Here is a 22,980-nt window from a genome sequence, read left to right as displayed (position 1 = left end):
CAATAATCAACATATGTTCACCTGTCAGCAGTGCTGAATGAGTGTAACCACATTATTTTGGAGAAAAAAAAACTCATTATTTTGCTTCTTGACATTTACATACTTTCAAGCAAGTGAGTAACAAAAATATAGTCAGGTACTGAAAATTCAGAGCTACAAAAAAATCTCAGTAGCAACATTCTCCTGCACAAACACACAGTTATGTGAGAGCAATGTGCCTGAGAGTTGTGGCATATGAACTAAGAGTATTTGTCATGCATACTCATCATGGATACATTTCGGGCACCCCAGAGCTCTCCAAAAAGGCCACCTTTTGAATGAAATATTGGACAAATAAGTAAAAAAGAGGATTACAACATCTAATTCATGTGGCAATGTATAGCATGTGAGGTGCCAGAAGATAACCTCCCTTTTAGAACTTGCTCAAGAAACTAGTTTATGACTGGCCATAAAGATTTACACAATATTCATTTTTAGAGAGGTTTGTAAAAACTCATATAGAATTTGATCCCTTTATTCAATCAGTTTCAAATTTTTTTCATGTGCTACAAGATGAAAAAATGACGATAGAATATAAACAAATGAAATGCGTTTCTTGTTTTTTATGGGTTTTTTTTCTGGATATCTCCTTCCAGTGTGGTACTGAGTAAGACTTATATCAAATCTGAGGTTTTAGTCCTAATAGCCAGGGGGTTACCTTGAATTCAAGCCCTGAACCGTGCCTGTGCTGTCTATACTTTGGAAGATAATGTGATTTATTTAAGGTCATAGCCCTCCAGGCGGAAATTGCCTGTGGGAGGTTGGGGGTTTAACAGGTTAACATTATCTCTACTAAATGAACTTCGCCATTGCCAGAAGTTCTGATCTCATTAGATGCAGAAAAAGCTTTTGATCGTATCGAATGGGACTTTTTGCAACCCTACAAAGATTCGGTTTTGGTTCACATTTTATCTCATGGATTAAATTATTATATTCATCTCCTGTAGCATCTGTCTGCACAAATAATACTTTTTCACATTATTTCTCGCTGCATCGTGGCACTAGGCAAGATTGCCCCCTTTCCCCACTTCTCTTCACTATTATAGAGATTCTGGGATCTCATTTTTAAACTTTCTATGTTCTTATGTTCTCATGTACTTTAAATGCCAATAACTTCCAATTGGTCACAAAAACAATTAACCATTGCTGTCAATTGAATTTTAAAATGAATGTTAACAACTAAAAAAATTAATATGAAAATGCCTCTTCTATTACACCATGTAACAATTTTTTTTTTTTTTTTTGGTTCCTGGGTATAAGTGTTATTTCCTAATTGCTTATGCCTCAGAAGTATAGAAAATGGCTATTTTTCCCCACAAACTTTGCTTTTGTGACCAGGACAGTGATATTTTGAAATTGACCTATTTTTCAGAACATTCCAGATAGATTCAGTGCTGAGTAAACTTGGAGTAACTTCTAGAACTTTCTAGAACTTTCCAGTAATATAAATAGTAGTATAAATACAGGGGCCTTAAGCCCACCAGTTCAGTTTAGTTCCAGCTGCTTAAGTGGATACATATCTGCATTTTTCTGAGATGGCATCAAGAGGCTGCAATGGTAGCATTCCTGATGGGTCTCCAAGGCGGTTATACCAAGTTTCCCTGCTATCTTTGCCTTTGGGACAGCAGGGACACCAAGGCGCACTACCACAGGCGGGACTGGCCACAGCGGACCGAGTTCTCTGTGGGGAGGAACAACGCCAAGTGGGAGCCACTGGTGGACCCCCGGAAGGTGCTGATGCCACCACTACACATCAAATTGGGCTTTATGAAACAATTTGTCAGAGCTCTAGATAAGGAGTCGGCAGCCTTCAAGTACCTTCAAGACTTCTTCCCTAAGCTGTCTGAGGCAAAGGTCAAAGCCGGTGTCTTCGTCGGACCACAGATAAAGAAGATCCTGGAGTGCAATGAATTCCCTAAGAAGCTCACTAGTAAGGAGAAAGCGGCTTGGAACAGCTTTGTCGCAGTGGTTCGGGGCTTCCTGGGCAATCACAAGGCCGAAAACTATGTGGAGCTGGTTGAGACTCTGGTGAAGAACTACAGCACAATGGGCTGTAGGATGTCCCTCAAAGTCCATATCCTTGATGCAGTATAATCGTAAATCCTGAAAAACTACTCACTTCTAAATCTTTTGTAGTCATTTTTGTATTACTTTAGTGTAAATACATGTTAATTTGGATTCATATGTTGTTTTTTCTGACTTTATGTGAACAAAAAGACCGTTTTCTCATTGGAAATAGGTAAATTTCAAAATATAACTGTCCTGGTCACAAAACAAAGTCTGTGGGGAATAATAGCCATTTTCTATACTTTTGAGGCATAAGCAATTAGGAAATAACACTTACTACCCAGGAACAAAAATGGTGTTACACAGTGTTATTATTACCTGATACCACAGTATGTAAAGAAAACAAACTTCTGCGTCTCTAAACTTAACCCATGCAAATGCATGCTGTATAATAAGCAAAAACAGCATTTTATGAACATGCTTAACAAATTAATATAATCCAAAAGCATGTAACTGTATTAACAATTATTCCAGGTTTAAAAGGCATGTCATATGCAGACAGGCTAAAATAATTGAATCTATTCAGTCTTGAATAAAGAAGACTACGCGGCGACCTGTTTAAAACATTCAAAATTCTAAAAGGTATTGACAATGTTGACCCAAGGGACTTTTTCGACTTGAAAAAAGAAACAAGGACCAGGGGTCAGAAAATGGAGATTAGACAAAGAGGCATTCAGAACAGAAAATAGGAAGCACTTTTTACACAGAGAATTGTGAGGGTCTGGAACCAACTCCCCAGTAATGTTGTTGAAGCTGACACTCTGGGATCCTTCAAGAAGCTGCTTGATGAGATTCTGGGATCAATAAGCTACTAACAACCAAATGAGCAAGATGGGCTGAATGGTCTCCTCTCATTTGTAAACTCTCTTATGTTCTTATATTCTTATATTCTCTTAATAAAGAAATACTTTACTTACTCTAATGTAGATGCAATTGTCTCTCCTTTCGATTCGCATAAACATCCACAATATTATCTGGGCTCAGCTTTGCAACAAAATCAGCTTCAATGCGAAGAAGAGCCAGTGAAGAAAGTCTTTCATCTCCTTTGTTGAACACAGTAAGTTTCTGTTATGTCTTATAGCCGAAAAGCTTATTTCAGACGTTCCTGTACCAACAGGCAAAGTCAGAGCCAATTGAACGAGTTTGCAGTAGTTTGGGTAAAAGATTTCAGATACTTCTCAAAGCTTTTGAAATGTAAGAGGAGATTTAGTACTGGCCAAGATTTCCATTTCTGCAGTAGCAAGATGTGGATTAATGTTCAGTTTTAATTAAAAGTTTTTGCCGCTGACCAACACAAAAAAGGTCCATAATGTCAAAGTGAAAAATAAAATCTACAACTTTTTCTAAATTAATTACAAATACAAAATAGAAAATAATTGATTGCATAAGTATACAACCCCTTGAGTCAATATTTGGTAGAGGCACCTTTGGCAGCAATTACAGCCATGAGTCTATTTGGATAAGTCTCTACCAGCTTTGCACATCTGGACACTACAATTTTTGCCCATTCTTCTTTACATAATAGCTTAAGCTCCATCAAGTTGGATGGGGACCTTTGGTGAACAGTATTTTCAACTCTTTCCACATATTCTCAATTGGATTGAGGTCCAGGCTTTGACTGGGCCACTCCAAGACATTGACCTTTTTGTTTTTAAGCCACTGCAGTGTGGCTTTGGCTGTATGTTTGGGGTCATTGTCCTGCTGGAAGATGAAACTTCTCCCAGTTCCAGGTCTCTTGGAGACTTCAGCAGGTTTTCCTCCGGGATTTCTCTGTACTTTGAGGCATCCATTTTGCCCTCTATCTTCACAAGCTTTCAGGCCCTGATGCAGAGAAGCATCCCCATAGCAAGAAGCTGCTACCACCATGCTTCACTGTAGGGATGGTGTTCTCAGGATGATGTGCAGTGTTAGTCTTGCGCCAAACATAGCACTTAGCGTTGAGACCAAAAAGCTATCTTATGGTCTCATCAGAATCTTCTTCCACTTGGTCTCAGAGTCTCACACATGCTTTCTGGCAAACTCTAGCGGAGATTTGATGCGAGTTTTTTCAACAATGGCTTTCTCAATGCCACTCTCCCATAAAGGCCAGTTTTGTGAAGCATCCGGGCTATTGCCATATGCACAGTGTCTCCCAGCTCAGCCGTGGAAGACTATAACTCTTTTAGAGTTGCCATAGGCCTCTTGGTGGCCTCCCTGACTAGTGCCCTTCACACCCGGATACTCAGTTTTTGAGGATAGATTCACAGTTGTGCCATGTTGACAGATAAGCAATTGATAAAAAAACAAAAACCTTTCTTTTGATTTCTAGGTTTTCTGCACACCTGATTGTGGCAAAGTGGTTAACAGTGTGTAGGTGCAGGAATGCAGCAGTGATCAACAGACAGACAACAATAATCCAGGTGTAATGTTATTTTATTTTTAAATCAAAAGGTCTGATGACATAAAAACACAGTAAATAATAATGGTGATAAGCAATGCAGCGGTGTGGTTTGCTTTATTATAATCCATGGGTTGGTTCCAAAATAATAACAGTCCCATTCTTAAACACCCACATGTAACACAAAACAAATACACAAGTCCACAGTGCGTGCTAAAGTGCTCATGGTGTAAATAGAGTTGTGAAACAAAGTGCAGTGATGTCCAGTTAAGTGCTGGCCTTTTGCGACAGCTCTGGATTGTGTTCAGCTGTCTATTAATAACAAACAGTGTATTGTTAAGACACTACATTACAAAACAAACAACCACTCACGATAACAATTCCCATTCTCCTTTCAGTTCACCTTTAACCATACAAAGGAACAGATCACTTCGATCCATCCCCTTTTGTACTGTCAATCACTACCCATTGGTTAACGAGTGCAACATCCCTTCCGAGTGGATGATTTAGTGTACCAGAGCTCCACCCCCTTTTCTAGATGTCCAACTTCTGCCTTACCCTGTGAATGAATTGCCTGGCCATCCAGTCCAGGGCACTCTGTTCCCTTTACACAGGGCCCTCACAGGTTGGGAGGGAGATTTATCATGAAGAATCATTCTGTCTCTGTCAAATATATCACACCACTTGGAGCCGAAGGAACACTCAGTTGAATCTACCTTTTCCATTACTCCCTCCTGGGAATAAGTGAATCATATGATACATGAAGGGCTGCAATGCCAGATACCACTGAGTTATCCAGGCATTGCTGTCCTTCATTGTGCTTAACCACTTGAGTGAGGCTTAGTCTGTGACAAGATCAAATGAATGTCCCAGCAGGTAGTATCGTAAAGAGTGAGTAGTCCATTTAATGTTCAAATACTCCTTCTCGAATACGGAGTAGTTGTGCTCCTGAGGTAGCATCTTTTTGCTGAGATACAGTATCGGGTGTTCTACTCCATCTACCTTTTGGGACAAGACAGCACCCAAATCAACATCCAACGCATCGGTGTGGAGAATGAATCTCGGTGAAATCTGGTGTGATAAGTATGGGGGCATGGCAGAGTATCTGCTTAAACACCCCCTGACATTCTACTGACCACTTAATCAAATTTGGTGCGCTCTTATTGTTGAGGTCAACTAAGGGATTGACCACTGTGGCATACTCATGGATAAGTCTATTGTAATAACAGGCTAACCGAAGTAGAGATCTCATCTGAACCTTGGTTGTGGGGATTGCCATGTCCACCAAAGCCTGGATCTTGATGACAACCGGTTTCACCCTTCCATTCCCATTATAAATCCCAAATATTTTGTCTCTGTTTTGGCAAACGCACATTTCCTCAAGTTAACTGTCAGCCAGGCTACCCTTAGAGACTGAAGGACAATGGTGATCCTAGCCAAATGCTCTCACCAGGTGGGGCTGTAAATAGCCACAAAATTAATATATGTTGCTGCTTATTCATGATGTGGGTGTGTCACAAAGATGGCCCAAGTGGGCGGCGTCAGAACCAGGAAAAGGAATGAACACAAAGACAGATGTTGTGAAATGATGATGGTGCTTGCTTGCGCTGGTTTATTGTAAATAAAACAGTTGAACAAACAGAAACAACAGGACACGGCACGCTCTGCCTTCCTCTTCCCCTTTCACCTTCTCTGCCTCCTCCTCACCTTCCTCTCCTGGGCCAGTTCCTTCTCTTCCTCTTGGTAGGGGCAGCGCACCACCGGGTGCCCGAACTCCCCACAGGCAAGGCACCAGCCTTGGTCCTCTAGACCACCGAGTAGCTCCTCCAGGTCCTGGCAGCCATCTCTGCGGCGTCAGAACCAGGAAAAGGAATGAACACAAAGACAGATGATGTGAAATGATGATGGCGCTTGCTTGCACTGGTTTATTGTAAATAAAACAGTTGAACAAACAGAAACAACAGGACATGGCACGCTATGCCAAAATAAAAAGACAAACAAAAACGGACTAACACTTTACAAACAGTGAGCAGATCGACAAACAAACACGGTGAGTTAAATAAACAAGTATCGTGCTGGTCCCACCAGCACGCAATAGCAATTGAAAGTATAACTCTCCTACTCTCTCTCCCGTTCTCCACTCACCAAACACCCAACCGCGAGTGAGTAAAACGTGCATCTATATATACTGTTGTGCTGGGATTCAATTACTAATTAATTATTCACTTGAATCCCAGCACGTGAATTAATTATGTGCAACTTCATGCTCACATATTAACTACTTTAAATGTACGTGAAGTGATGTACAATCCCGTGCCTAAATACAAATATACATTTTAAACACTCGTGTTACACAGACCCGTTTATATCCCGTGTACCAATGACTATACACCAACATTTAACAAACCACACACAACATAACAGATAATATACACAGGGGCGGGCACTTTGTCACAGGGTGTAAAACCTGGTTCATCAGTCTCTGAAAGGCAGCGGGCGCACCATAAAGCCCAAATGGCATGCTTGTGAAGTAGAACAGCCCTTCGGGAGTTGAAAATGCAGTTTTATCTCTAGCACTGCGGGTTAAGGGGATCTGCCAGTGTCCCTTTGTCATGTCCAGAGCGGAGATAAACCTAGACATTCCCAGTCTATCAAGAAGCTCGTCGACCTGAGGCATGGGGTGTGCATCAAACTTGGCAATAGCGCTTACCTTACGGAAATCAACGCAGAAGCGGTTGGTGCTGTCCTTTTTGGTCACTATCAAAATTGGACTGCACAACTCGCTTCTGGAAGGCTCAATACCCACAAGTTCAAAAATCACCCAAACCTCTTTGTTAACATCACTTCATCGACTTTCTGGGATCCAGTAAGGTCTCTCTCACACCGTGACATCTGGGGGAGAGATAATGACATGTTCAACAAGGTTAGTTCTTCCGGATAAGTCAGAAAAAACATAATTGAACTCCTCAATTACACAGCTCTTGTTGCTGATCTGGAAGTAATTGTTCCCCCATTGAAATGTCTTTAGTGCTAGAGATCTCTAGATTGGGGCCTAAGTCATCCTCCATTTCACCTGGGGCTATAAATAAGGCCCCCCTTGCCCTGCCAGGGCTTTAATAAATTTCCATGATAAATTTCTTGTTCATTACGACGATCGGGTTGTCTAATTCACCTTTCCTATAGTCTGAATCACCTCATATGGCCCCTGCTATTTAGCACATAATCTCGATTCTGATGAGTGAAGAAGCAGCATTACTTTGTCTCCGGGTCGAAAGGCTTGAATTCTTGCATTTGATTGTAATGCTGCTGTTGTCGGTGCTGAGCCGATATGAGATTGCCCTGGTCCAAACGACCGACCAAATCCAGGCGATTTCTCAGTAGGAGCACATGCTGCACTACATTTTTGGATGAGCCTTTGTGCTCCTCCCACCCCTCTCTCAACAGATTGAGGATGCTGCGAGGCTGTCGGCAGTACAAGAGCTTGAAGGGGGAGAACCCTGTTGAACTCTGGTGCACCACTCTCACTGCAAAAAGGAGGTAGGGGAGAAGTGATACCCAATGCTTTTGCTCTTGGTTCACAAATCATCTCCACATCTGCTTTAAGATCTGATTCAAATGTTTCCCCAAACCATCCATCTGTGGATGATAAACAGATGTACTGATGAGACATATTTATGTATTTTTTGTACGCTTGCTGTAATGTGTTAGGTAGAAAGTTAGTTGCATGATCAGTTAGGATTTCCTTGAGGATCCCTACTCTAGCAGTAATCTTCAATACTTCTTTGGCTATCACAGCTCAACTAGTGGACCTCAATGGAACTGCTTCTGGGTATCGTGACCCAGCGCTACTCTTTGGCAGTCTGGGCATGTGGCTACATATTTCGTCACTTCATTATGAAGCCCTACCCAATAAAATTGAGCCAATATCCATTCCCTAGTTTTATCAGCTCCAAGGTGCCCCATAAAAGGGATATCATGTGCCAGCCTCATGACCTCAAGCCATCAACAATTGTGTTACAGGTTGTCCTGTGCCCGTGGTAAGGTTTACCCTATACAATGATTGCCCCTTAATAATGAAGTGCAGAAATACTAGCACCCCAGCACCTTCAATATCCTTCCCTTCAATAGACCTGACCTGTCCCCAAGTGTGCACCAGTGAGGGGTCATTATTTTGGCCCTGCACTATGTCCAAGCTTGAGTGCCACATGTCCGGTATATCGAGAGGGGCTGGAGGAGCTTCCGCCTTAGATGGCGCAGTAACCTCGCCCTCTCAGTCACACTGCGTTCTGACCCCCTTTACTGCCGTGTGTTACCATCCAAGCGTTCTTCCACCAGACCCCAGCCTCGTCTCATTGATGCTCCCTCCCATTTTTTGGTCCTTCTCTCTATTTGTTTTTCTAGGACGGAAAACAGGAGAAAACATTTCAGCCTGTAAGGGGAAAATATCACCAATCATGTCCGCTTTTACTTTTTCTGCCATGTTTACATGTGTGGCTGAGACTGCCATTAATTTAATTAATTCTTTACATTTTTGCCAGTCTTGGCCCAGAATAACCAGGTAACCTTTCTACCACCCTGTTTTATCTGTCCTACCAATAAGTATACTTTTAAGGTGTATGTAACAGGGCGAGGATCCCTGTACATTATTGTTTATTTTTAGATTGGGGTCTCCCTCCGCCCCTGTGTCTCATTTGTGTTTTATGATTTATTCATTTTATGAAGCCCCATCCACAATCAAAAACCTTGTGGTAATGTGTGGCTGTCGGCTATTGCGTTGTTAAACTAGTCGGCAGTCACATGTAATTAATAAACTTGTGCAGATTGTGTCCGAGGGGTAATGGAATAATTACTAGCTAGTTAAACCCCTCAGCCACGGTATAAAAACCTGCAGTGCTCTCAGTTCGAGGTGGGTGTTCGAGAGGAGGAACGAGAGCGAACAAGGAGAAAAAGGAATTTAAAAGTAAAACTACTAAAATATAGGACCAGTGAAGGAGATTGTCCAGCCTGACCTATATGGGCTTTTTTTAGTGTTTGTGATTTTTGTTTTTGTTTGAACCTTTTATTTTGCTCGGTGAGCAAGTGTTTCTTTCTGTTTGTTAAAACTGTTTGTTTTATTTTTTTTTGTTATTTAAATAAACGGCGCCCTACAGTACTATCTGTGCATCTGGTCTGACATCAGCTACCCTGTCATAGTGGGGTATACCACTGTGTCTCCATGGATACAGGACACGACACACCGCCCAAGACAGCTGTCTGAATTAAGGTCTGCTTACACCCTGTGTCCACTAAAACCACATCAACAATACAAGGCCCCTCCTGACCATTTTCCCCTTGGTTACCCACTTCTGATGTCCACTTGCATGTTGCCACATCACACTCCATCATAGATGGGCAAGACTTGGCCTGGTATCCTGGCTGTTCGCATCTAAAGCAGGTAGTCCTTTTTCTGTTATGCCAATGGGGCAGGGGCAGCAACTCTACCCCAGCTGGGGGTCAACCTTGCCCAGAATTCCTTGGGTCATGATGCATGGTAGCCAACCACTCAAAAGTGACGAGGTAAGCCTCTGGGTCATCCTCAGCCGTCATCTTTGTGCCCTGGATTTAGGGGCTGTCATCACGGGCCCTGCTGGTGGGCCAGCCCAACCCTCTTGATCAGCGCTGTGTACCTCTCCTCTCTCCATCTTTCCTTGAACTTCTGTCTGCTGTCCAGTGCCTCCAGCAGTGCTACAAGTGAAACAATTCCTGTTCTCCTTCCGGTTCACCTTTAACCATACAAAGCAACAGATCACTTCTTTCCATCCCCTTTTGTATCATCAATCATGACCCCTTGGTTAACAAGTGCAACAGCCCCTCCAATCTGTAGCTACCACATTGTTTCCCTTCCTGGTCAATGAGTTAGTGTACCAGAACTCCGTCCCCTTTCGACATGACCAATTTCCGCCTAACCCTGGGAATTAATTGTCTGGTCTTCCAGTCCATGGCACTCTGTTCCCTTTACACAGCGCCTTCACAGGTCGGGAGGGAGATGTATCACCAAGAATCATTCTGTCTCTGTCACACTGTTTTTAAAAACCCCAAAAGTAATGACTAAAGCTAAGGTTTACAATTTTAGAAAAGCAAACTATGAAGGCATGAAACTAACAGAAGTAGATTGGGGTAAAATAGAGAAAACACCCACAGAAGAAGATGGTTGTTTTAAATAGGGATGCACCGAATCCTAGTTTTTGGGATTTGGCTGAATACCGAATCCATCTCAAAAGATTTGGTCAAATACCGAACCGAATACCGAATCTACATAAACTGTCAAGAAAACGGAAGGAAACTGTTGAATGAAAAACAGACTGGCAGCTACTAACAAGAAACACGCACAATCTGTAGTTTTGAGCCTTTTAGTTAATAGTATTTTTATTACTGAATGGAATATATATCCCTGAATAAGATTTCAGTTTGAAACTTACACAATTTACCGCTAGCCCCCTCCCCCCACAATAGAAATGTCCAAATACAGAACGGTTTACTTTACCATTATAAGAAAGGTGGTGTACTCGAACAGGAAAAAAATGTTCCAGTACTTTTTTCTATAGGCAGAATCTTGACTTAAGAATTAACTAAGAACATTTACCATTTTTTATTTTTTATTTATTTATTTTATCAATTATATTTATTTATTTTTTAGGCAAATGCTTATATGGAGACAGACCGCTCTAATTTTGGTGGCTGGGCATCAGTGAACTGATCTATTTTCTGTCTTTCTAGGAACAAATAAATCAGTGTCCGATTCCCTACATACCAGTTTTGCTGGTATGTTCAGAATCTGAGTCTCTGAATAGAGTGTATTTTAAATGTGTGCAGTCAAATCTCCCGCACAATTGTGTGATTCAGTCATAAGAACATAAGAAAGTTTACAAACGAGGCCATTCGGCCCATCTTGCTCGTTTGGTTGTTAGTAGCTTATTGATCCCAAAATCTCATCAAGCAGCTTCTTGAAGGATCCCAGGGTGTCAGCTTCAACAACATTACTGGGGAGTTGATTCCAGACCCTCACAATTCTCTGTGTAAAAAAGTGTCTCCTATTTTCTGTTCTGAATGCCCCTTTTTCTAAACTCCATTTGTGACCCCTGGTCCTTGTTTCTTTTTTCAGGCTGAAAAAGTCCCTTGGGTCGACACTGTCAATACCTTTTAGAATTTTGAATGCTTGAATTAGGTCGCCACGTAGTCTTCTTTGTTCAAGACTGAACAGATTCAATTCTTTTAGCCTGTCTGCATATGACATGCCTTTTAAGCCCAGAATAATTCTGGTCGCTCTTCTTTGCACTCTTTCTAGAGCAGCAATATCTTTTTTATAGCGAGGTGACCAGAACTGAACACAATATTCAAGATGAGGTCTTACTAGTGCATTGTGCAGTTTTAACATTACTTCCCTTGATTTAAATTCAACACTTTTCACAATGTATCCGAGCATCTTGTTGGCCTTTTCTATAGCTTCCCCACATTGTCTAGATGAAGACATTTCTGAGTCAACAAAAACTCCTAGGTCTTTTTCATAGATTCCTTCTCCAATTTCAATATCTCCCATATGATATTTATAATGTACATTTTTATTTCCTGCGTGCAGTACCTTACACTTTTCTCTATTAAATGTCATTTGCCATGTGTCTGCCCAGTTCTGAATCTTGTCTAGATCATTTTGAATGACCTTTGCTGCTGCAACAGTGTTTGCCACTCCTCCTACTTTTGTGTCGTCTGCAAATTTAACAAGTTTGCTTACTATACCAGAATCTAAATCATTAATGTAGATTAGGAATAGCAGAGGACCTAATACTGATCCCTGTGGTACACCACTGGTTACCACACTCCATTCTGAGGTTTTTCCTCTAATCAGTACTTTCTGTTTTCTACATGTTAACCACTCCCTAATCCATGTACATGTGTTTCCTTGAATCCCAACTGCGTTCAGTTTGAGAATTAATCTTTTGTGCGGGACTTTGTCAAAAGCTTTCTGGAAATCTAAATAAACCATGTCATATGCTTTGCAATTATCCATTATCGATGTTGCATCCTCAAAAAAATCAAGCAAGTTAGTTAGACAAGATCTCTCTTTCCTAAAACCATGTTGACTGTCTCCCAGGACCCTGTTACCATATAGCTAATTTTCTATTTTGGATCTTATTATAGTTTCCATAAGTTTGCATATAATAGAAGTCAGGCTTATTGGTCTGTAGTTACCTGGTCCAGTTTTGTTTCCCTTTTTGTGGATCGGTATTCCGTTTGCAATTTTCCAGTCTGTCGGTACCACCCCTGTGTTAAGAGACTGCTGCATGATCTTGGTTAGTGGTTTGTAAATTACTTCTTTCATTTCTTTGAGTACTACTACATCAATGGTGCTGTTCTGTTACTAGATAGTGTGCAAGCTGTGTTAATAAATTACAGACAGAGTGGTTTTGAACAGGCGTTCTCAGATGCTAGTGAATTAGCTGATCAACTCAAACTCTGTAAAGAGCTTCCCCAGCCCAGAGTCAGGACAGCCAGGCTCCAGTTTGGGTATGAGGTCCAGGATTAGATGTGACAGTCCCAGCTGAATGAACGATTGAATCAACTGAAAGACCACAGCAACACATTTGGATTCCTCTATAACCTAACATCGCTAGTAAATGAAAATGAAAAAGACATCCAGAAGAGCTGCATCGACCTGCAACTTGCCGTGCAAGACAAAAATAGCAACAGCAGATTTGATGTTGATGGAACTGATTTGGAAACTGAGCTCTACAACCTTAGCTACCAACCAAAGAAATGCACTTCTTTAGGAGCACTGCAGTTTATTGTAGAGAACAGCTTGTCTGAGGTGTTCCCAACGAAGATAGAACAACTAAAACAGAGGTCAGAGAACCACTGGCAAACTCAGACCATAACATGGTCTCATTTGAAGTGTTTTTTAAATCCCCAAAAGTAAAGACTAAAGTTAAGGTTTACAATTTTAGAAAAGCAAACTATGAAGGCATGAAACAGAGACTAACAGAAGTAGATTGGAGTAAAATAGAGAAAACACCCACAGAAGAAGGATGGTTGTTCTTCAAAAATGTAGTACTAGAGGCGCAAAACAATTACATCCCTAAAGTAGACAAATCTAAATGTAAAACTAAATTGCCAAAATGGTTTAATAGATCAATTAAAAAAAATATTCAGCGAAAAAAGGCACTTTACAGAGCATTAAAAAAAGACCAAAAAGAAAGTACGCAAAAAGAGTACACGGAACTGCAAACGCAAGTCAAAAAGGAAGTTAGAAAGGCCAAGAGAGAAATAGAAATGAACATTGCTAAGGGAGCTAAAACCAATTCCAAAATGTTTTTCCAATATTACAACAGCAAGAGAACATTCAAAGAGGAGATTAAATGTTTAAGAGATACAAATGGCAAAATCGTAGAGGAAGAAAAAAAAATAGCAAATATGTTAAATGATTACTTTTCACAAGTTTTTACAAAGGAAGATACTGACAACATGCCCCACATGTCACCCAGTTCCTATCCAGTTTTAAATAACTTTAGCATAACTGAGGCAGAAGTGTTAAAGGGACTAGGAGCTCTTAAAATAAACAAATCCCCTGGGCCGGATGAGATCCTCCCAGTAGTACTCAAAGAAATGAAAGAAGTAATTTACAAACCGCTAACCAAGATCATGCAGCAGTCTCTTGACACAGGGGTGGTACCGACAGACTGGAAAATTGCAAACGTAATACCGATCCACAAAAAGGGAAACAAAACTGAACCAGGTAACTACAGACCAGTAAGCCTGACTTCTATTATATGCAAACTTATGGAAACTATAATAAGATCCAAAATGGAAAATTACCTATATGGTAACAGGGTACTGGGAGACAGTCAACATGGTTTTAGGAAAGGGAGATCGTGCCTAACTAACTTGCTTGATTTTTTTGAGGATGCAACATCGATAATGGATAATTGCAAAGCATATGACATGGTTTATTTAGATTTCCAGAAAGCTTTTGACAAAGTCCCGCACAAAAGATTAATTCTCAAACTGAACGCAGTTGGGATTCAAGGAAACACATGTACATGGATTAGGGAGTGGTTAACATGTAGAAAACAGAAAGTACTGATTAGAGGAAAAACCTCAGAATGGAGTGTGGTAACCAGCGGTGTACCACAGGGATCAGTATTAGGTCCTCTGCTATTCCTAATCTACATTAATGATTTAGATTCTGGTATAGTAAGCAAACTTGTTAAATTTGCAGACGACACAAAAGTAGGAGGAGTGGCAAACACTGTTGCAGCAGCAAAGGTCATTCAAAATGATCTAGACAAGATTCAGAACTGGGCAGACACATGGCAAATGACATTTAATAGAGAAAAGTGTAAGGTACTGCACGCAGGAAATAAAAATGTACATTATAAATATCATATGGGAGATATTGAAATTGGAGAAGGAATCTATGAAAAAGACCTAGGAGTTTTTGTTGACTCAGAAATGTCTTCATCTAGGCAATGTGGGGAAGCTATAAAAAAGGCTAACAAGATGCTCGGATACATTGTGAAAAGTGTTGAATTTAAATCAAGGGAAGTAATGTTAAAACTGTACAATGCACTAGTAAGACCTCATCTTGAATATTGTGTGCAGTTCTGGTCACCTCGCTATAAAAAAGATATTGCTGCTCTAGAAAGCGTGCAAAGAAGAGCGACCAGAATTATTCCGGGCTTAAAAGGCATGTCATATGCAGACAGGCTAAAAGAATTGAATCTGTTCAGTCTTGAACAAAGAAGACTACGTGGCGACCTAATTCAAGCATTCAAAATTCTAAAAGGTATTGACAGTGTCGACCTAAGGGACTTTTTCAGCCTGAAAAAAGAAACAAGGACCAGGGGTCACAAATGGAGTTTAGAAAAAGGGGCATTCAGAACAGAAAATAGGAGACACTTTTTTACACAGAGAATTGTGAGGGTCTGGAATCAACTCCCCAGTAATGTTGTTGAAGCTGACACCCTGGGATCCTTCAAGAAGCTGCTTGATGAGATTCTGGGATCAATAAGCTACTAACAACCAAACGAGCAAGATGGGCCGAATGGCCTCCTCTCGTTTGTAAACTTTCTTATGTTCTTATGTTCTTAACATGTGCATTGCTTTATGGGTCTTACTGACTTTGCCTGTTATCGTAGATTAGTGTAATGTTTTTTAGCTGTCACTAAGCAGTTACCTCTTGCTCACAGCGACAGTCACAAATCCTGTGATGTTTGGTGTAATGGAGAGGTGGAAGTTGTAGTTAGAAATGCAGCAAGCTGGTGCATGGAAAGGGTTTATGAAACGGTTTAGCAAGTTTTTTTTTTTTTTTTTTTTTTTTGGGGGGGGGGGGGGGGGGGGGGGGATGTCCCCACTTGCCCTCTCTTGTCCCCTCTTGCCCCCTCCCAATCTTCCCACATGCTTATACTGTAAGTATATTGTACTAATAGCATACTAAACCATACTATTTTCACCCAAGTATACTTTCCAGATACTTCTTTTTATAAGGGTTAAAGAGCTAAACCCCTTATATACTCAGTTTTTGACATATTTACCACAGATCGCTTGATTGCAAAGTTTACTGCATGTATAAATAAAATTAACTCTAGAAAATGATTTTAACTCAAACACGAAAAATGAATTTGCCAATGATTCTAACAAATATAATGCTGAATTGGAATGATAACTTAATAAACTCCTATATGATTTTGGGGGAAAAAAATAAAAATTTGACCTGCCACAAAGTGTTTGCTATGTAAATGGTTGTAAGTTGTTGGCTCTGAGCCTTTCCTATTTATTACAGAAATCCACTTTTTTCATCTTTCAGGAAGACCTTTTGGCCTTGTCTGTTGGTGCATCCAACTGCACAACACTAAATTATCATCTTCAAACTTACACTGTCCAGCACTGTGTGAATATGACGTCGAAAATGCAGAAATCAACACTGTCACATATTTCTGTGCAGCGAACTGAAGCTTTTCCTGGTTTGAACATATTTGTACATCAGAATAGCCCTTCAGAACAAAAAGAGGGTCTGTAAAATATGACAAAATTATTTGGAAACATATTTTCAATTTAAATAAGTCTATATTCACTTTCAGTTCACCACAGGTAGGCCCTACCCTCTAAGTAGTTAGTGAATGTATGTTAGTGAATAATACAACATAATTTATTAACTAGTTATTTTCCCATTTGTGAAATTCATGTTGTAAAAATATTTTACAAATTTCAGAACATTTTTTATTTCTTTAAATATACATGTAATGTTGTTTTTAGCAATAATGAAATACAATAGCTTCAGGTCTCCAGAGGTGCCAATTTAATTTCTTTAAAAAAATTACATTGATAGTTGAGTACTGTATATTACACAAATACTGTAGTTTATAAAACAATTACAAAAAAAAGAATCACATCCTCTTGACCTTTAAAAAAAAAAATCTAAATAAGGTGCTGTGGTGCTGTTGTATTGATTTATGTCTTAATGCGACGGTGAAAGCCGTCCGATATTATTTGTTATTATTATTATGATTTGGCTGGACGAGCGAGATGCCATCGGCCAGGTTATTGTTTTTATTTTTTAAAAACCTCGTGAGGATGCGTGACTGATCAGCTACTGATTATTTAACTAGCGGAGAATCACGCATCCCTAATCTCTTGCAGACTATGGAAGAATATAAAAGCCGGCAGCTGTCTGCGCTCGAGGTGGAATGTAAGAGTGAAAAGAGACATAAGTCTGTGCAAGACGATTTAAAACTAAACTAAAAACAATTGCTATACGTGCTGGCTAAAACCCAGCACGATACTTGTTAGTTTCATTCACTGCGGTTTTGTTTATTATTTGTTTATCTGTTTGGCCAACCTGCCTTTTGTCTTGTGTCCTTGTTTTGTTCAAACTGTTTGTTTTATTGTTTACTTCCCGATTCTATGTTTCTGGTCTGACGTCACCACTGCAAGCCATCCTGCTCTCAGCTGCCTTGAGGCAGGATTAATCTCTTTTTAATTTGGTAGCCCCTTATTTTTATTTCTATGTTAAATGTATCATAGGAGAAGAATAATACATTTACAACAATCAAGAGATCATTCAAAGAGGAGGTAAAATGTCTAAGAGATACAAAAGGCAAAATGATAGAGGAAAAGAAAAATAGCAAATATAGTAAATTATTACATTTCACAAGTTTTTACAAAATAAGATACAGACAACATGCCCCACACGTCGACCTGTTCCTATCCAGTTTTAAATATCTCTAGCATAACCGAGGCAGAAGTGTTAAAAGAAATAAAATAAAATAAACAAATCCCCTGGACCAGATAAGATCCTCCCTGAAGTAACTTAAAAAAAAAATGATGGTGATTAAGTAGATTCAAGAAAATGCAGAGTCCTTTTCTTCAATCAGTTGCCAGGTTTATTGAAATATGCAGGGAGTCTGGTCCCAGGTACAGGACAAACAGAATACTCATCATTACAATGTTTGCATGACATTAAATACCCTTCTGTATAGATGGTCCACCTCCCCTTTCTCTGACACTTAACCAATTGCAAAGGTAATTTAATTTATTGTGTGAGTGTGTGTGTGTGTGTGTCTAGTGTGACAACCTCTGAACTCAGTGCATTCTTCACACCCCTGGAGGTCCATACATCTGCCTTTTGTTATCTTCTTGGGACCCCCTTTGATCCTAGTGGCATTATCTCTTTCGATCTCTCTGAAGTCTTTAGAGCCTGTTCCCTTCTAGCACAGCATTGTTATCTCGTTAGCTTGCAGTCAATGTTGGGCAAGAGCTTGTAGACGCAATGTCTCTATCAATGGTTAGCAGTACATGCAATTTGAACCAAACAGTCTGCTATCTGCAATATTAGTCTCTTTTCAGAAAAGAACACCAGTATAGCTCTACCAGTCCACATGGGTAGCAAACTGCTAATCAATTCTCGATCCATGTTTTCCAACATACCCTACTTTTAGAATATAAGATGGAGGGGGGTGACCCGGTACAACCAAGTTGCTCACGTGATCCCGAGCTCTCAGATGTCCTCTTTGCTGGTTCTGAGTAGTCACATCAAGTAATGTGTTTGTATAATATATTATAGTGAAGTATGTTCCTTCATTCTAAGTATCTCCATTATGTTTTTGAGATTTGAGTCACTTCAGAATTGTGATGAGCAGAACCAACAACAAGAGAATGAAAGGAACAACATCCAGGACCCTATTGACAGTGGTGACAAGACAGTAAAAAGAAGGGAGGTCATGATTGTTGGGGACTCCATATTGAGAAACACAGCAAGTTCAGTTCGCAGTTTGGACCCCCTTACTACAACAGTGTGCTGCCTTCCGGGAGCCTCGGTCAAGCACATCACTGAGAACGTGGACAGGCTCCTAGAACGAACAGGAGACAACCCGGTAGTAGTCGTCCACATCGGTACAAACAACATTGGAAGAGACAGACCAAAATCCCTGCAAAACAAATTCAGAGAGCTAGGAAGGAAATTAAAAGAGAAAACCAAAACTGTGGTATTTTCTGGTATACTACCCGCACCTTGCAAAGGACCATATGGACAGCTGGAAATAATAAATCAAAACCAATGGTTGAAGACGTGGTGCACACGGGAAGGCTTCACCTATCTTGATCATTGGACCACTTTCTACAACGAGGACTATCTGTATAGACGGGATGGACTGCATTTAAATAACAAGGGAACTAGTCTACTTGGAGAAAAGATCCTCGAGCAGGTTCGGAAGCATTTAAACTAGAAAGGAAGGGGGGAGAAATCAACAAAAAAACAGAAGGGAGACCGCATCAAAACAAGAACAACAACTCAGGTAAGACAACCATTAAATGTATTTATCTAAATGCTAGAAGTATCAGAAACAAAATTCTAGAACTTGAAGCTACTGCACTAACAGGTAACTATGATGTGATAGGTGTTACAGAAACGTGGTTGTCTGAGAGTGATGGGGACGAATATAATATTTGTGGGTATACACTGTATAGGAAAGACAGGCAGGACAGAAGAGGAGGAGGGGTAGCGCTATACATAAGAAACAGTCTTGAAGCCCAGGTGTTAAACCTGGACAAAGAAAATAAAACCGAATCAATATGGGTCAGAATAACAGACAAAAATTCAAAAGGCATAATAATAGGAGCATGCTATAGACCGCCAGATTCAGACGGTGAGCACAATAATCTGTTATACAATGACATTAGAAATGTGTGTAGCAAAGGAGAAGCCATACTAATGGGGGATTTCAACTTCCCCCAAATAAAATGGGAAAACCCGGTGGGTAGCGCGAAGGATGAAATAGAAATGGTGGAAATGACAAATGACTGCTTCCTAACACAATTTGTGAAGGCACCCACTAGAGGGGAGGCATGCCTTGATTTAGTCTTTTCAAATAACGAAGATAGAATAACTAAAACAGAGGTCAGAGAACCACTGGCAAACTCAGACCACAACATGGTCTCATTTGAAGTGTTTTTTAAATCCCCAAAAGTAAAGACTAAAGCTAAGGTTTACAATTTTAGAAAAGCAAACTATGAAGGCATGAAACAGAGACTAACAGAAGTAGATTGGAGTAAAATAGAGAAAACACCCACAGAAGAAGGATGGTTGTTCTTCAAAAATGTAGTACTAGAGGCGCAAAACAATTACATCCCTAAAGTAGACAAATCTAAATGTAAAACTAAATTGCCAAAATGGTTTAATAGATCAATTAAAAAAAATATTCAGCGAAAAAAGGCACTTTACAGAGCATTAAAAAAGGACCAAAAAGAAAGTACACAGAAAGAGTACACAGAACTGCAAATGCAAGTCAAAAAGGAAGTTAGAAAGGCCAAGAGAGAAATAGAAATGAACATTGCTAAGGGAGCTAAAACCAATTCCAAAATGTTTTTCCAATATTACAACAGCAAGAGAACATTCAAAGAGGAGATTAAATGTTTAAGAGATACAAATGGCAAAATCGTAGAGGAAGAAAAAAAAATAGCAAATATGTTAAATGATTACTTTTCACAAGTTTTTACAAAGGAAGATACTGACAACATGCCCCACATGTCATCCAGTTCCTATCCAGTTTTAAATAACTTTAGCATAACTGAGGCAGAAGTGTTAAAGGGACTAGGAGCTCTTAAAATAAACAAATCCCCTGGGCCGGATGAGATCCTCCCAGTAGTACTCAAAGAAATGAAAGAAGTAATTTACAAACCGCTAACCAAGATCATGCAGCAGTCTCTTGACACAGGGGTGGTACCGACAGACTGGAAAATTGCAAACGTAATACCGATCCACAAAAAGGGAAACAAAACTGAACCAGGTAACTACAGACCAGTAAGCCTGACTTCTATTATATGCAAACTTATGGAAACTATAATAAGAGCCAAAATGGAAAATTACCTATATGGTAACAGGGTACTGGGAGACAGTCAACATGGTTTTAGGAAAGGGAGATCGTGCCTAACTAACTTGCTTGATTTTTTTGAGGATGCAACATCGATAATGGATAATTGCAAAGCATATGACATGGTTTATTTAGATTTCCAGAAAGCTTTTGACAAAGTCCCGCACAAAAGATTAATTCTCAAACTGAACGCAGTTGGGATTCAAGGAAACACATGTACATGGATTAGGGAGTGGTTAACATGTAGAAAACAGAAAGTACTGATTAGAGGAAAAACCTCAGAATGGAGTGTGGTAACCAGCGGTGTACCACAGGGATCAGTATTAGGTCCTCTGCTATTCCTAATCTACATTAATGATTTAGATTCTGGTATAGTAAGCAAACTTGTTAAATTTGCAGACGACACAAAAGTAGGAGGAGTGGCAAACACTGTTGCAGCAGCAAAGGTCATTCAAAATGATCTAGACAAGATTCAGAACTGGGCAGACACATGGCAAATGACATTTAATAGAGAAAAGTGTAAGGTACTGCACGCAGGAAATAAAAATGTACATTATAAATATCATATGGGAGATATTGAAATTGGAGAAGGAATCTATGAAAAAGACTTAGGAGTTTTTGTTGACTCAGAAATGTCTTCATCTAGGCAATGTGGGGAAGCTATAAAAAAGGCTAACAAGATACTCGGATACATTGTGAAAAGTGTTGAATTTAAATCAAGGGAAGTAATGTTAAAACTGTACAATGCACTTGTAAGACCTCATCTTGAATATTGTGTGCAGTTCTGGTCACCTCGCTATAAAAAAGATATTGCTGCTCTAGAAAGAGTGCAAAGAAGAGCGACCAGAATTATTCCGGGCTTAAAAGGCATGTCATATGCAGACAGGCTAAAAGAATTGAATCTGTTCAGTCTTGAACAAAGAAGACTACGTGGCGACCTAATTCAAGCATTCAAAATTCTAAAAGGTATTGACAGTGTCGACGCAAGGGACTTTTTCAGCCTGAAAAAAGAAACAAGGACCAGGGGTCACAAATGGAGTTTAGAAAAAGGGGCATTCAGAACAGAAAATAGGAGACACTTTTTTACACAGAGAATTGTGAGGGTCTGGAATCAACTCCCCAGTAATGTTGTTGAAGCTGACACCCTGGGATCCTTCAAGAAGCTGCTTGATGAGATTTTGGGATCAATAAGCTACTAACAACCAAACGAGCAAGATGGGCCGAATGGCCTACTCTCGTTTGTAAACTTTCTTATGTTCTTATGTTCTTATGTGTAGGTATCTACCTTGCCTTCGTTTCTTTGTAATCTTTTATTGTACTACCTATTTCCCTTTGAAGCCAATTCTGGATATTGGTATGTTGCTCTGACCTTACAAATATAGGTGAATCATTGTTATTTTTAACTTGCATATGTAAAATTCCATCATTCTAGAATCCAATATTCTAGCTTGACCATCTCAATCTTAAAATGCACGTAAGATTGATTACAAACTAAAACTATGACTTAAAAATGATCACTATACATTGAACAAGTACTAAAATAGCGTGGAAATGCTTAACTATCTATATGTAACACATTAGTAGGTAAGTGTTTCTTTTCTCATAGTTATAAAAAACTCAGTGCATTCTTCACACTCCTGGAGGTCCATACATCTGCCTTTTGTTATCTTCTTGGGACCCCCTTTGATCCTAGTGGCATTATCTCTTTCGATCTCTCTGAAGTCTTTAGAGCCTGTTCCCTTCTAGCACAGCATTGTTATCTCGTTAGCTTGCAGTCAATGTTGGGCAAGAGCTTGTAGACGCAATGTCTCTATCAATGGTTAACAGTACATGCAATTTGAACCAAACAGTCTGCTATCTGCAATATTAGTCTCTTTTCAGAAAAGAACACCAGTATAGCTCTGCCAGTCCACATGCGTAGCAAACTGCTAATCAATTCTTGATCCATGTTTTCCAACACTCCTAATAGTACTCAAAGAAATAAAGAAGTTATTTACAAACTTCTTTATAAATAACCAAATAACCAAGATCATGCAGCAGTCTTTTGACACAGGGGTGGTACCGACAGACTGGAAAATTGCAAACATAATACCGATCCAC

Source organism: Polyodon spathula, chromosome 9 (genome assembly GCF_017654505.1).
Source record: "Polyodon spathula isolate WHYD16114869_AA chromosome 9, ASM1765450v1, whole genome shotgun sequence".
Taxonomy (NCBI): Eukaryota; Metazoa; Chordata; class Actinopteri; order Acipenseriformes; family Polyodontidae; genus Polyodon; species Polyodon spathula.
This window is presented reverse-complemented; position numbering follows the sequence as displayed.